Genomic DNA, 15,156 nt, shown 5'->3' with positions numbered 1-15,156 from the left:
GTGGAAAAAAAAAAGATTTATCTTCATAAGAGAGACAGATAAGGAGAGAGATAAGAGACACAACAGTACTGAAGCTTCCTGCAGTGCAGTGGGTGCCAGACTAGAACCCTAGTCTCACATATGGCAAAGCAGGGTACTATCCAAGTGAGCTGTTTTGCCAGCCCTATTAACACTTGCCTTCCTGAGGTTGTCAAAGAAATAATAAATGAGGTGACATTTGCAAGGTGCTTGGCCCATGACTAGCACAGAGTAGAGTGTGCATTGAAAGTGAATTCTGGCTGCCAGGGAGGCAGGCTGTGAACTGCACAACCCAAAGGGCTTATTCCTATAGATCAGGTCCTGAGAGGGAGACCTGGAATTGCAGTGTGGCCAGCCTGCTAGCTGGCACTAGCAACTGCTGGGCATCGATCCCATTCCTACTTTGCATTGAGCTTTTCCTTCTGAAATACTACATTGGTATAACCTGGGAGATAGTCTAGAGGGTAGAGTACTTGACTTGCAAGCATAAGGTCCTGAATTCCGTCCCCAGCATTGCATATGCCATAGTGATGCTCTGGCTCTCTCTCTCCCCAACATTAGTAAAATAAAATAAATCTTTAAAAATCTGCACTGGTTAAATCAGTGGGTTATAATCTTAAAAGCATCAGTTGGAGTCCAAGTCAGGAGGTTTTTATTTAATTGGTCCAGGGTGGAGCTTAGCCTTTTGGAATTAAAAAAAAAAAAAAAGAACGTAGAAAGAGAAGAAAAACTCCCTGAGCAATTCTACTAGCTGGCCAACTTTGCAAATTATGGAGTTAATAATTAAAAAAAAAACCTGAGCTGGGAAGTGGCACACCCACTTGAATGCAAACTTCAATGTGCGAGGACCCAGGTTCAAGCCACCAGTTTCCATCTGCAGGGGAGTAGCTTCACGAGCAGTGAAGCAATGATGCATGTGTCACTCTGTCTCCCTTCTCTCTTGATTTCTCACTGTCTCTATCCATCAAATAAATAAAATTTACAAAGAAAAAAAAGAAGGAAAGAGACAGAAAGAAAGAAAAGAAAGGGAGTCGGGAGTAGTGCAGTGGGTTAAGTGCGTGTGGCGCAAAGTTCAAGGACTGGCATAAGGATCCTGGTTCGAGCCCCCAGCTCCCCACCTGCAGTGACTTCACAGGCGGTGAAGCGGGTCTGCAGGTGTCTATCTTTCTCTCCCCCTCTCTGTCTTCCCCTCTTCTCTCCATTTCTCTCTGTCCTATCCAACAACGTCGACAACAATAATAACTACAATAGTAAAGCAACAAAAGGGAATAAATAAATTTTTTTTAAAAAAGAAAGAAAAGAAAAAAAATGTTAAGGCAGAAATCAAACCTCTTTGCTTTGACTTTCAACTGACTGCTTGAGCTGGTTCTCCTGGCAGCTCTGATCAAGGTCACAGTTCTTTCCAGCTCTGTAGCCTTGAGTGGGCCTTGAACCCCCAGCACCTGCCTCCTCAGTGAGATCATGATACCATGAAGGTTCAAAGAGCTGCACTGCCAAGCATGGAGCAGGGGCAGGGGCAGCCAGGTGATAGTGTGACTGCAAAATAGATGAATAATGCTCTCTGAGTACACTGGCTTTGAAGCTGACTCTTCTCTTACAGGAGGGTGTGAAGTAGTGGCAGGAGAGTTTGGGAGTATCTTTGTGTGGTGACACTCCCAAGTCCTCCAAATGAACCAAGAGGTCCCTAGAGGCCACAGCATGTCATACCTAGGTCAGGCAGATCTCACTGGGATCACTAACTGCTTCCAGGGTGAGTCACCAGGCCACTGGGACACGTGTGACTAATGTTAGGGTGACAGCTCTGAAGCCAAACACTAGTGTCCCTTGTGGGCTGATGGAAACCCAGGTCCCAGCTCCCTGGAGAACAGTGCTGTCCGTGAGGCTCCAGGCAGTCTAAGCCATTCCTGTCCCATTTACTTGTCTTCTCCCCCACCTTAGTGGTCTTAGTGCTGTCTGTGAAGACATTTGTTATAATAAACAACCATGAGCCAGTAATGCAAAGTGGTCAGAGCAGATGCTGTGGAGAAGAGAGACCTGGTCTGGAATCTGATGGCTTGCCTTCAGGCAATGCCTGTGACTTTGACCAAAAAGTTCACCTTCTCTGGTGCCCTGGACAGCAGGGACAGTGGTGACACCCACTTCTGAGGCTGTCTGGGGGCAAAATGTGCTCAACATGCTTAGTTCAGTGCCTGAAAGTGATGTTCAGCAAAGGCTGGTCCTCCTGGAAATTGTGGTGGCACCCCACTCTTCCTTTCCTTCTTTCTTCTTTCCCTTTGCTTTTTTATCTTTCTTTCTTCCTTATGTCTTTCCTTCTCTCTCTTTCTTTCTTGTTTTCTTTGCTTTTTTTTTTAAGATAGCAAAAGAGACCACAGCACCAAAACATCCTTCGGTGTGGTGGGGGCTGAACTATGAACATGGCAAAGCAGAACATTATCCTGGTGAGTATTCGGGTGGCCTGGGCACCCCACTTTTGATAAAGGCTAGTTCACTTCCGCCTGAACCTCTCAATCATCCTGGGAGCCAGACAGTGGCATTATAGTATGATTCCCATTTTGTGAATCAGAAAACAGGCTCTGAAAGGCTAAGCTACTTGTCCAAAGATACACAGAGTGAAAGGCACTCAGACTACAGGCACACTGTCTCTGCTGCTCTGTCTTCAGTCATCCACAATGCAGGACTCTGACCCTCTTCTCTGGATACCTAAGAAACCCATCCACAAGGCAGAGGGAATACATTATATAGAGAGAAACAGGCCACTGAATCTCATAGCCCATGAACTCCACATACTGATGGCCGTCATAGCACTGGGGTGATGCTAAGTCCACAGGCCTGGCTGCCCTCAGGCTGGGCTTTATTTAGGAGGGGACCAGCTGGTGGCTTGCCACCTCCAGAGTACTGGTGAGTGCTTCCACTTCTCAGTCTGCCCTCCTCACCCTCATCCCTCATTACTGCTCACACCAGAATGCACCCAGGACCTGCCTGGTCAACATGTCCTGGGGTGTAGGAGGCAGGACAGGGGGAGTGGCTTTTACATAACTGCTGGTGCAGGAGGAGGAACAGGAGTCTTTCCTTCCAAGTGACAAGTGTGGCCACTGGATTTCCTGACCCTTCCCACCTTCTCTCTCTCTATAAAGAAATGCCTCCTTGTGTCAGGCTGGCACAGAACAGAGCATCAGCCATCTACTATTCCCTGCCTCGCAAGGACCACAGGTGCTAGACTAGGGGTCCCAGGCAGAATCAATCTATTTTGAGGCCACTCTGCTACCCAGGAGAAAATGACACAAATGGACTTCCTGAATGTTCTGTCTGCACTCCACCGTGGCCTGATAGCTCGTGAGGAGATCTATGGATAGTGAGGCACTTCCAGGCAGAGTCTTGCGCTGCAGAGGGGAGGGGCCTTAGCCATGTGGGTGGAGAGGACTGAGCACTGCAGAAAGAGCAGATGTCCCTGTTGCACACCACACCAGTGGTTCCTCTGGGGGAGACTGGCAGATGCTTGGCCCCAACAGAGCTGGGATCTACTCAATACCCAGGCAGCTCAGAGACCCAGGCATGGGGCTGGCTCCCCAAAACAGACACACCCAATCCTCAAAGTCCTAGTACTGGCTCAATCTTGAATTGTACAGCATCAGAGCCAGTCTCCCCAACAAGACAGGGAGTTCACTCTTTTTTCCTGCACTTGCTAAATGCTCTGTGGTGTGATCCTCACAGCCACAGTGCCTGCCACCTTACTGGGTGGGGAGTGTGGGAGGTGGTTCTTTTTTTTTTTTTTGCTATACAAATATTTTTGTCTTTTTGTTACAAACATAGGATAATGACTAAACAACAAATAAAAGAACAAAGATCACCCAAAAGGCCAGACCATAGTTACATGAATTAGTCTTTTCAATATAGGTGTTTCTATCTTTTTTTTTTTAAACACAGGAGTATCTAATGAATCTTTACAAAGAAAATTCTTCTGAATCTACTATACTTTAAAACTTAGAGAGCTTTCCAGGGAATTTTTCCTTGGTTTCTTTACTTCTTTCAGCCCACTCACACTAAAAAAAATAAAGGCAGTAAAAGCATTCTATGATTATGCAAGGAAGACTTCATCATGGAAACCTGTGGGCTTTGTCTTAAGCCAGGCTTCCTCAACAATATTTTGTGATAGTATTCCCAAGAGTTGTTCATACCACTGTTGTAACCTTTTTAATTTAAGGCATGCTGCTCATGATGTCTCAGTTTTGCAGATGAAGAGTCTGAGGTTCCCAGAGGGTCCTCTGATTTCTGTGCCAGAATCTAAGCCAATTCTGACATCTATATCTACATGCTCCCGGGCCCCCAAACACACTCCTCCTTGTGCTGCCTCCCACCAGTACTCTGACCTTTTGTTTCTGGGTTATTAAGGCAATTGAGGGTGCAGAGATAGCATAAAGGCTATGCAAAAAGACTCATATGCCTAAAACTTTGAAGTCCCTGGTATAATCTCCTGTACCACCAAAAGTCAAAGTTGAGTAGTGCTCTGGTCTTTCTGTATCTTGTGGTCTCTCATTAAAATAAAACACATAAAATATATTATAAAAAAGGGAATTGAAGTTCCAAGGCTTCATGAGAATGGACTTAGGCCAGGCCCTGTCATTCAGAAATTCATATCTACCTGAGGATAGAGAAGCGAGAGACCAGGGCACTTCCTCTGCTATGTCTCCTATTCTAGCCCCAAATCCAGGGCGTCAGGAGACACCCCAATCATTTCATTGATGAAGGCAGTAAGCTGGGCATCTGGGCTCAGAGAACTCAGCTGCCTTCACAGATGCCCTCAAAGTGCATTCCAGGGCTGCCCCCTGCCTGCACTGTGCCCAGCTCCACACCCAACTCTACAGCTGGTGGAACAGAAGAGAACCCCTCTTACTTCCAGGCTGCGTCCTCCGCTGGGCAACTCAGGAGCAAGTGGTGTTGCTGGGCTCTTGCTCCTCTGTCTGCCCTCCGGGAATCCCTGACTTGGAGGAAGGCCGCCTCTGGGGGCGGCTCTTAAACTCCCAGGCAGGCAGGCAAGCTGGAGGCAGGAGGCTGGGCTGCGCCAGCCAGTGGGGTGGCTGTGCATTCCTGTTTATTCTGGTATCAATAAAAAGGAACTGTTACTATAGTAACAGCCATTCCACTGGGCATGGGGCCACTTCCATGGCGAGGAACACCATGTCCAGGCCACACGCTGGCTTAGGAGGCACAAATAAGTACCTGTTTTGTCAGAGCCTTGAGAAGTGAGGGCCACGCCAGGCTTTGTTCTGAACCAGGCATTTCCCCTGTTTCTCCCAGGAGGGTCAGCAGGAGTACAGATGGTTCTGCTCAGGGAGGGAAAGCCAGACTTCCTGTGGGCCTACCCAGTTTGGGTGTCCTTAAGTATTAGGGGGAAAGGACTCAGCACGGCATCAACTCTTCATCATCCATGAGAGGGGGGTGTTTTCAAAACTCCATGCACTTTACTGGATCCCCTGGACTCTCTATCTGAGACAGATATAGACAGGCAGGAACAGAGTGAAAGATCAAAGCACCAAATCTTCCTCTAATGCAGTGGGGGCCGGGCTCAAACCTGGTTTGTACATATGGCAAAGCAACACATCACCCAAGTGAGCTATTCTATTTTTTTTTTGTCTTCAGGGTTATTGTTGGGGTTCAATGCCTGCACTACGAATCCACTGCTCCTGGAGGCCATCTTTTTTCCATTGTTGTTGCTGTTGGATAGGACAGAGAGAAATTGAGAAAGGAGAGAAATACAAAGAGGGGAAGAGAACGATCACCTGCAGACCTGCTTTACTGATTGTGAAGCAACCCCCCCTGCAGGTGGGGAGCTGGGGGCTTGAACTGGGATTCTTACACAGGTCCTTATGCTCTGCACTATGTGTGCTTAACCCACTGTGCTATCACTAGCTTCCTATTCTAGTATTTTTAAAATTTATTTTTACTTTTTACTAGAGCACTGCTCCAGTCTGGCTTATGGTGGTACAGGGAGGGTATATGTGTTGAATTTGGGATTTCAGACACTCAGGCTTTTTTTTTTTTTTTTTTTTTTTGCATAACCATTGTTTTATCTCCCCTGCCTCTTGAACTCATTCTGAACTTCAGAGAGGAGCCAGGAGGCTAGGGACAAATGTGTGTGTGTGTGTGTGTGTGTGTGTGTGTGTGTGTGTGTGTGTGTGTGTACCCAGTGTCAGCATCAGTTCAGGCTCCCCACCCCACTCCAACTGCCACTGGCTCCCAGGCCTTGCTAGGAGTTTGTAGCAAAGGTGGAGAGTGATGGTGTGGTTGAGAGGTAACAGAAAGGAGATGGCACAAGAGGAAGCTGCAGTGAGAGCTGGGAATCCAGGTCTAGGGCTCTGGCATGTACCATGGGGCCTGACAGAATCTGTGGCTCCCGTGAGGTAACTCGGTGGGTGGATACATGAATGGAGAAGTAAGGAGTGTGGTAGCTGCTGAAGGCCCATCTTTATGGATGAAGGGGTGTTTTCCCACCTCAGAGTCACTGTTCACTAATAGATGATCCAGTGTTTTATTTTCTCCTCCTTGTCCTTTTCCTCCTCTTTCTTTTTCTCCTTCTCCCTCTCCTTTTTCTCCTTCTTCTCCTCCTCCTCCTTTTTCTTAACAGAGCACTGATCAGCTTTGGCTTATGGTGGTGCAGGGGACTGAACCTGGGACTTCAGAGCCTCAGACATCTATTTGCATAACCACTATGGTATCAACCCCCCACCCAGTGTTTTCTTTCTTTTTTAAAATAATTTTTTTAGTGATTTAATATTGATTTACAAAATTACATGTCAACAGAGGTATAAATCCACTCCATTCCCACCACCAGGGTTCTGAATCTTCACTGCAAGCCACCCAGTTCCCCTAAGGTTGTAGACATGGGCAAACCATCATCTCTACAACTATTTGTCCACATTTATACATAATTGCCCCATTTTTCTTCCTGATCCAATCCTCTATTCCCCTCCAAGCCATTCATGACAACATTACTACCTCCCTATGCCCCTCTCCTTTTCCTCCTTTTTCTCTGGGTATTGATGAAGCTGGAGTTCAAAGCCCTCTTATCTTCTTCCTATCACTTCTCCCCCACTGGGGATATGGATCAAGATTGTTTTTGGGATGCAGAAGGTAGGAGTTCTGGCTTCTATAATTGCTTTTCCCCTAGACAGCATCTGCCTCATTGTTTTCTAGTCCATGTCATTACTCTTAGCTTCCTAGCTAGAGAGCTGACACCTGCCAGTTACACCTGGCCCTTGCCCCAACTTTCTCACAGAGATTTTGGCTGGATGGCAGTGAGTCTGAGGATATTCATCAGACAAGAGCAAGGTCATTTTAAATGCCATTTTAGGACTGAATGGTGGGTCACCTGGTAGAAAGCACATATTACCTACCATGCATGAGGACCTGGGCTCAAGGCCCTGGTCCCCACCTGCAGTGAGGAAGCTTCACAAACTATGGAGCAGTACTGCAGGTCTCTCTCTCTCTCTCTCTCTCTCTCTCTCTCTCTCTCATGTGAGTATGTGTGTGTGTTTCTTTTCTGAAAAATATTTATTTATTTACTTATTTTCCCTTTTGTTTCCCTTGTTGTTTTTTGTTGTTGTTATTGATGTCGTCGTTGTTAGATAGGACAGAGAAATGGAGAGAGGAGGGGAAGACAGAGAGGGGAAGAGAAAGAGAGACACCAGCAGACCTGCTTCACTGCCTGTGAAGTGACTCCTCTGTAGGCGGGGAGCCGGGTGCTTGAACTGGGCTCCTTCCACCAGTCCTTGCTCTTCGCACCATGTGACTTAACCCACTGCACTACTGCCTGATTCCCTGTGTGTGTGTGTGTGTTTCTCACTCTTTATCTAAAAGAAAGAAAAGAATGGTAGCCAGAAATGATGGAGCCATGCAAGTACAAAGCTTTAGAGATGACCATAGTGGCAAAAAAAGAAAGAAAAAAAAGAGAATGTAATTTTGTCCTCAATTTGTCATGCAGTCAGCACTTATTAAGCACCTACTGTGTCCCTAGTGCCAGAAATACAATGTGGATGAAGCAAGTCTCTCTGTGAACAAGGAGGGACAAAAAACTAGACAAAGAAATAGGGAGGCAAACAAGAGAATGTCAAACTGTGAGAGAGCTGTGATGAGAAGAAGGCCTGATGAAGTGAAGAAAGACAGACAGCTTAGGGAAGGTGGCCTCTGAGGTGACATTTTAGGGAGGACTGGATGGTGAGGAGTCAGCAGTGGGACTGGTCACACAGAAGACCATTCTGGAGTCTTGGGACAGGTGATGGGGAGGCCTGGGTTCAGGACTGCATGTGGTATGATGGATAAAGGTCAGTGGGGTTGAAGTTTGGGGTGCTTGCATGTTGAGGGGTGTAGGCGTGAGCAGAGGGTGAGGAGGCAGATTGTGCAAGTCCTGGGTATCTTGCACAAGCCTGCCATTCTGGGGCCCAGGGCCACAGAGTTCCCATTTTTCAGTAGTTGTCTGGAAACAATGTATTTTTCTGTTTGTCTCTTTCTTCCGGAACTCTGGTCCTCCCTGAGATACTCTGAATGGAAGAGAGCCTTCCGCTGCCTCCCACCTGCAGTGGCTTAACTTGGTTGAATCCAGCTGGTGGGAACTGAAATCTTGAGCAAGAACTCTTTGCTGCCCTGAGCCCTACCCAGGTACCCTGTGCCCTCCTTCCCCTCGTGACTCTTGGTGGCATTTCCCAGCATCACGGAGGCTTGTCTGCACCAGTTCCAGTGTCTTCTGGCAGCTGGGAGAGCTGGAGGGACCCCAGGCAGCAGATGGCTTCTGTCCACCACCTGGAATCCGTGAATGCCTTGCCCAGCTCAGTGGAGTGCAGCAGATTCCCAGGCCTGCAGAGACCTCCTCTCTGTCTCCCCTACTGAAGACTCTGATGCCAGCTCAGAGAGTCTGGGAGGCTCAGGCAGGAAACCTCCAGCTCCATGTCTCCAGGTGTCTGGGACTTACTGTGTTTCCTCCATGAAAACTCTGCTCACAGTCCAACATGTGTGTAAGTCCCCACACTCTCCTGAAGCCAGCCAGGCAGGCCTTTCAGTGTGCCACTCCCAGTGCCAGGGTGCTCACTGATCACAGATGACTTCAGACACCAAAGAAACTGAAGTCCCTGATCAACAGTCACCATTTCCTGAGCTACACCCCAACATGGAGAAATCTGCAGACTGCAGTGGGTCTATTTAATGATCTGAAATGATGTCTACTATATATTCAGTGGAATAATCAAACTGTAGGAATTACCCAAGTAACTCCATTTTAATTCTCTTTCCAAATGCTACCTAGCAAAGGCAGATAGATGAGAGACATCAGTCTAGAAGGGACCTCTGCTAGCAGCTCAGAGCATGTGCCTCAGGTTGGCTCTTTGTGTAGAGTTGAGCTTTGGCAGCCTGGAGACAGGGAAGGAAGGGAACTTGTACTTTATGTGACTTTTGAAGTTTGATTTTTCTTTTTTAAAAATATATTTTATTTGTTTACTTACTGTTGAATAGAGACAGAGAGAAATTGTGAGGGGAAGGGATGATAGGGAGGGAGGAAGGAAGAGAGACAGAAAGACACCTACAGGCATGCTTCTCCACTTGTGACGCTTTCTCCCTGCAGGTGGGGGCCATGGACTTAACCTGGATCCTTGTGTACTATAATGTATGCACTTAACCAGGTGTACCACTGCCTGCCCCCCTGAACCAAAATTACTTAGTGGGGTACAGAAGATGGAAGGTCTGGCTTCCATAATTGCTTCTTTGCTGGAGCCGGGCATTAGCAGGTTGAGCCATATTCTCAATGTGTCTATCTTTCCCTAGTGGGAAATCTGAATTTTTAATATCTTTTTTTCTCTCTTTCCATATATATTTGGGTGTTGAGAATCATTGTTCTACACATCTGAATTACAGGCCCTTCACCATATCCTGTGCACAGCAGGTGTGCTCCAAATGCAAAATGGAAATATCAAGATGAATGAGAGGCAGATGAAGACACAATGGAAGAATATAAGGTTGGACTTGAAATGCAACAGGAGGAAGAGATTTTGCCATATGAGGAAGAGATCTACAAAGATCCTAGTACTTTTCTTAGGGGAACGCAGAGTTTAAATCCTCGTAAATATTACCGCCAACATTTTGTTGATACTGGACACAGACTTCTGAATTTCATTAGGGATGTAGATTTGGCTGATAGATTTAAAGTATACCCTCAACAGAAGGGGCTCATCAGACTGAAGGATGAGCAAATAGCAAAATCTAACATTTCTTCTATTTATTTACCACCAGATAAAGAAGCCGTTGGCATACAAGAACTAGCACACAAATCTGCTGTGATTCTTCTGTAGCCTCCAGTAAGAGAGTATTACAGAAAGACTGGCATCACAGTTAATGAGAAATGCTAGGCCTCGGGTGATGCATAGTGAAACTTTCTACATTGTAATGATTTTTCCTCAAATACATTTATTTGGTCAGAAAATAAAGTTATAAATATCATCCTTATTTTTTTAAAGAAATCATAAATATTGATTTATAGTTTAACAAAAAGCATCACTACTTTTGATACCGCACACATACAATAAAGATTAAAAATGCAAAGAAGGGCTGAGGAGGTAGCACAGCAGCTGTGCACAGGACTTGCATTCAAGAGGGACCAGGCTCAGTCTCCAGTACCACCAATAGCCAGAACCATACTCTGGCTTGAAACAAACATACATAAGAGAGAACAACCCTTTCCAGACAACCACAGTAAAAGTACTATTCCCAGTCTGGTTTTGTTGTGTCCACTCAGCATATTGGAAAATAGAGACCTTCCAGGCAAGTAAGCCTTTAGCAGTTTACCCATAAGAAGGCCACACTGTGCCCAGTTACTGCTGCCTTCTATCAGGGTCTGTGTGGCTTCTCCTGGAAGAAGAGCTCTGGAGTGGCAGAGGGGTAGAGGAGTGTGTGTGTCAGAGTCCCTTCACGGAGGACTGAAGGGGAGTCCCAGAGGCTCAACACACCCCTCTTCCCCTCCCTTTCTGTCCCTTTGAAGTTTGTCTTCTTGGGAACCAGAGGGGCCAGAAGCTCAGGGACAGCCAAAGCCAACAGGGGGTGACCCAAGGATGATATTTGGGACTTCCTGTGTCTGCAGTGGGTTTGAGCTGTAGGTGACCTTAAAAAACAACCCCGCCAATATGTCCTGGAGCTCCACTTCCCCAGAGCCCCACCCTACTACTGAAAGAGAGAGACAGGCTGGGAGTATGGATCTGTCAATGCCCATGCTCAGCAGGGAAGTAGTTACAGAAGCCAGACATTCCACCTTCTGCATTCTACAATGACCTTGGGTCCATACTCCCAGAGGATTAAAGAATAGGAAAGCTATCAAGGGAGGGGATGGCATAGGGAATTCTCGTGGTGGGAACTGTGTGGAATTGTACCCCTCTTAACCTATGGTTTAGTCAATGTTTCCTTTTTATAAATAAATAAATTTAAAAAAAGGGAAAAAATTATAGGGCAGATTTGTTAAAAATAAAGCATGCCTGCTAGGAAGAAAAAAAAAAAACCTCTAAAAACATTGCTCCTTTCAATTTTGCCTCCCCCATCCCCCAAGTCAACAGGTGCCAGCTTATCTGGGTCCAGTAATATCAGACAAGAAATTGCCATGACAACCTAAAAATTCCTGCCAGACCCCACATTCAGCCTCAGTTTCCAAGACCATCTCTTTTCAAGGCCTCAGTGAGGATCCTGAGAAGTCACCCACAAAATGGATCTGAGGTTCAACCTTTCCCTTTTCCCAACATGCTGCCCATCAGTGGTGCAGGCAGGGACAGAGGCTGGCTTGGAAGCAAAACATATCAGGGGATCCTTGAACAGATTATAAAAGTAGTAAGAAGCCACCTTTGCAACAAATTGGAGCCAGGAAGAATGGACCTGGTGGAGGGGTTTCCAATGTGACACAGGGAAGTGTGAGGGAGTGGAGAAGAACTGAGTCTTTTTTCAGAAAGCTGGCTCCCAACTCATCTGGCTCCCAACCCAGCTGCCACTAGGCCAGACAAGTCTGGTCTCTGCACTGCAGAAGGACCCCTGGGGTGCTTCCCACTCTCAGCACATTGTAATTTACCTGGAGCCAGATGAGAGATGCTCTGGCATGTGGTGGTGCTAGGAATTGAACCTGGGCCTCTGGAGCCTCTGGCATGCAACACCTGTAAACTCAGATGCAGAGTTGTCTCCCCAGCACATGCCCAGGTTGATTTGAATTTCAGATAGGTAGTGAAAAATGTTTTAGTGTAAGCATAGCCACATATGACTGGGGGGAAGATAGTGCTTGTTGTGCAGCTGAGACTAAAATTGAACTGAGGGGCCTGGAGGTAGCTCACTCAGTTGAGTGCATGTGCTGCTGTGTGTGAGGACCCAGGTTTGAGTCCCAGGACTACACAGGAGTGCCATGGGAAGCAAGGGAAATTCTACAGATGGTGAGGTGGTGCTGTGCTGTCTCTCATTTATCTTTCCCTCTTCCTCCCTCACACTTCTTCCTTTGTTCTTTCTTTCTCTCTGCCGTGTGTGTGTGTGTGTGTGTGTGTGTGTGTGTGTGTGTGTGTGTGTTTAATATAAGGGGGGGCCAGGCAGTGGTGCACCTGGTTAAGCATACACATTACAAGGCACAAGAACCTGGCTTCAAGCACCCAGTCCCCAAGTGCAGGGAGACAAGTTTCACAAGTGGTAAAGCAGAGTGGTAGGTGTCTCTCTCTTTTCTTCTCTATCTCTCCCATCTCAATTTCTTTCTGTCCTATTAAGGTTTTTTTTTTTTTTTTTAAAGAATGAGGACATTGACTTGGGAGCTGTGGAGTCTCAATACACGACGCCCTGGTGCTGCCAAAACAAAGGCTAAGACCAAATGTAGCTGAGTCCAGCATTCCATATGGCAGTCTTCTGTGGCAGCAGGGGAGGAAGAAGGGGGTGGCTGGACTCAGGTGCATAGAACACACAGAGGGCTGACATGGGGTGGGGGAGGGTCAGAGTGACAGAGCAGGACAGGGTCACTCCTCAGAGCTCGTCTATTCAGTTCAGTGGCTAACAGCACCAGTGTGGTCTGTGTTCCTGACTCCACAGTGCGACAGCCTAGGGACCTTCAACTCCTGTCATCTCTCAGCTGGGGGGACACATTCTTTGGGGAAACAAGGGGAGTATAGCATGTATTTCCCACACTCAGTGGCTGCTCTGGAGTCTGGGCACCACTGACCTGAATAACCCATATAAGAGAATTAGTGCTCTCCACCCAGCTAGAAACAGAGGGATTAGAGGCAAGAAGCAGGGCACCTCAGCAATGGGGAGCCAAGGTGCACAATCACACACACACACACACACACACACACACTGCAGAGAGAGACTGGGAAGCTTTATCCCCCCCCCCCCCAAGTATCAATAGTAGCTGCTGTGGCTAGTAACATTATAGGCAAGATTTCTCCTGCTTTATTCAAGTTCCCAGAATATTCATGGTGAAGGGATTCTACTCATATTAAGAACTTATTTTTTAAATAATATGACATGGGGGCTGAGTGGTAGTGTACCTGATAGAGTGCACATTGCAAGGGCCCAGATTCAAGCCTTTGGTCTCTACCTGCAGGGGGGAAGCTTCACGAGTAGTAAAGCAGTGCTGCAGGTGTCTCTTTCTCTTTCCTTCTCTCTCTCTCCCTCTTCCCTCTCAATTTCTCTCTGTCTTTATCTAGTAAGTAAATAAATAAGTAAAATATTAAAACTAAAAAAGACTTTGAGATTTGAAAAAAAATAATATGGTATGCACAAAGTATCTTCTCCTCCTTTTTTTCTTTTGTGGCCTCAGGTGCTCAGACGTGCAATTTCATCACTCCAAGCAGTTTTCCATTCAGACACACTGAGACGGAGACAGGGAGAGGACACAGCATCATAGCACCAGAGCTTCCTTTGCTGCAGCAGTACCTACCACATGGTTCTGGGGCTTGAGGCTGGGTTGCACAAATGGCAAGGAATATGCTCTACTCAGTGAACTATGTTTCTGCCCTCTGGATGAGACATTTAGTATGTGTGTTATATGACTTTAAGCTCCTGTAAATGCAACCAGCTACTATCTGTGATTCTATAGTTCCATCTGGAGTGTGCGTGTGTGTGTGTGTGTGTGTGTGTGTGTGTGTGTGTGTGTGTGTCTGTGTATGTGTGTGTAAGGGAGGTGGCTCTTGCCTCTCCACTAAATGCCCCAGTGGACTCCTCAGCCTCCCCGCCCCGCCTTTGTTCTTCCTTGCGTGAGACAGTCAGAGCAGTGCTTCTAGAGGTGCAGGCCCTCAACTTGCCCCTCTCAGCTGCACCCCTGTGTGATTGCATAGCCTCAGATCAACCTCAGCTCATTCTTAGGGTGCCTTCTGAGCCTCGAATTCCCCATGTTTAGAAAAGACTTGCCTCCTTGGGAGAAGGGGCAGATCTGTGCATCCCAGTGCCTTGTGCTGGGCCCAGTGCATTAACTCTTAACAAATCCTGTCTGAGGCTGGGAGTATGGATTGACCTGCCAACGCCCATGTTCAGTGGGGAAGCAATTACAGAAGCCAGACCTTCCACCTTCTGCACCCCATAATGATCCTGGGTCCATATTCCCAGAGAGGGATTAAGAATAGTAAAGCTATCAAGGGAGGGGATTGGATACAGAATTCTGATAGTGGGAACTGTGTGGAATTGTACCCCTCTTATCCTATGGTCTTGCCAATATTTCTATTTCATAAAACAAACAAACAAAAAGGTAAAAACAAATCCTGTCTGACCATAGATGAGATTGACAGCTGCATAACACCTGGCAGAGGGAGTGGCAGTACTAAGTGATCAGTACTCACTGGCCATTATCATTACCACAATGAAAAGGTGTGTGGACACCATGCAGTTGAACCTACATTGGAATTTGTTTTGTACCCCTTAATGAGTTTGGATTGGTCCCTTTGCAGGGCCATGGACAAGCCACTTAAGTTCCTTGAGTCCCAGCATCCTTGTCTATTAAAGGGGTAGCAGTCAGTGGTGGCACTGCTGTAGGGGCATGGAGAGTGGATGACCCTTCCCCCCTTGCCATCCTGGTGACACACACACACCACACCAACACACACACACACACACACACACACACACACACACACACACAGTGTCCTTTTCTTGGCCCTC

At 46.9% G+C, this 15,156-nt stretch overlaps 1 protein-coding gene and 1 long non-coding RNA gene across 3 annotated transcripts in view; one reads left to right on the top strand and one right to left on the bottom strand.

Moving 5' to 3' along the window:
• The window catches only part of FAM107A (family with sequence similarity 107 member A), a 30,102-nt gene that overhangs the window by 13,430 nt on the left and 1,516 nt on the right, over positions 1-15,156 (bottom strand). The window contains exon 1 of one of the 2 annotated variants that reach the window (XM_016194475.2): positions 4,910-5,084. The exons of the other annotated variant lie outside the window; for it this stretch is intronic. The gene's annotated coding sequence lies outside the window, so the exon portion shown is untranslated. Of the gene's footprint in view, positions 1-4,909; positions 5,085-15,156 lie in introns of those variants that run through there. 2 annotated transcript variants of the gene reach the window in all.
• Positions 9,595-10,497, top strand: LOC132541711 (uncharacterized). The gene is made up of 2 exons (XR_009552809.1): positions 9,595-10,016; positions 10,291-10,497. It is a non-coding gene; the product is annotated as an uncharacterized LOC132541711 (long non-coding RNA).

Source organism: Erinaceus europaeus, chromosome 12, assembly GCF_950295315.1.
Source record: "Erinaceus europaeus chromosome 12, mEriEur2.1, whole genome shotgun sequence".
In the NCBI taxonomy this organism is placed as follows: domain Eukaryota; kingdom Metazoa; phylum Chordata; class Mammalia; order Eulipotyphla; family Erinaceidae; genus Erinaceus; species Erinaceus europaeus.
This window is presented reverse-complemented; position numbering and strand designations above follow the sequence as displayed.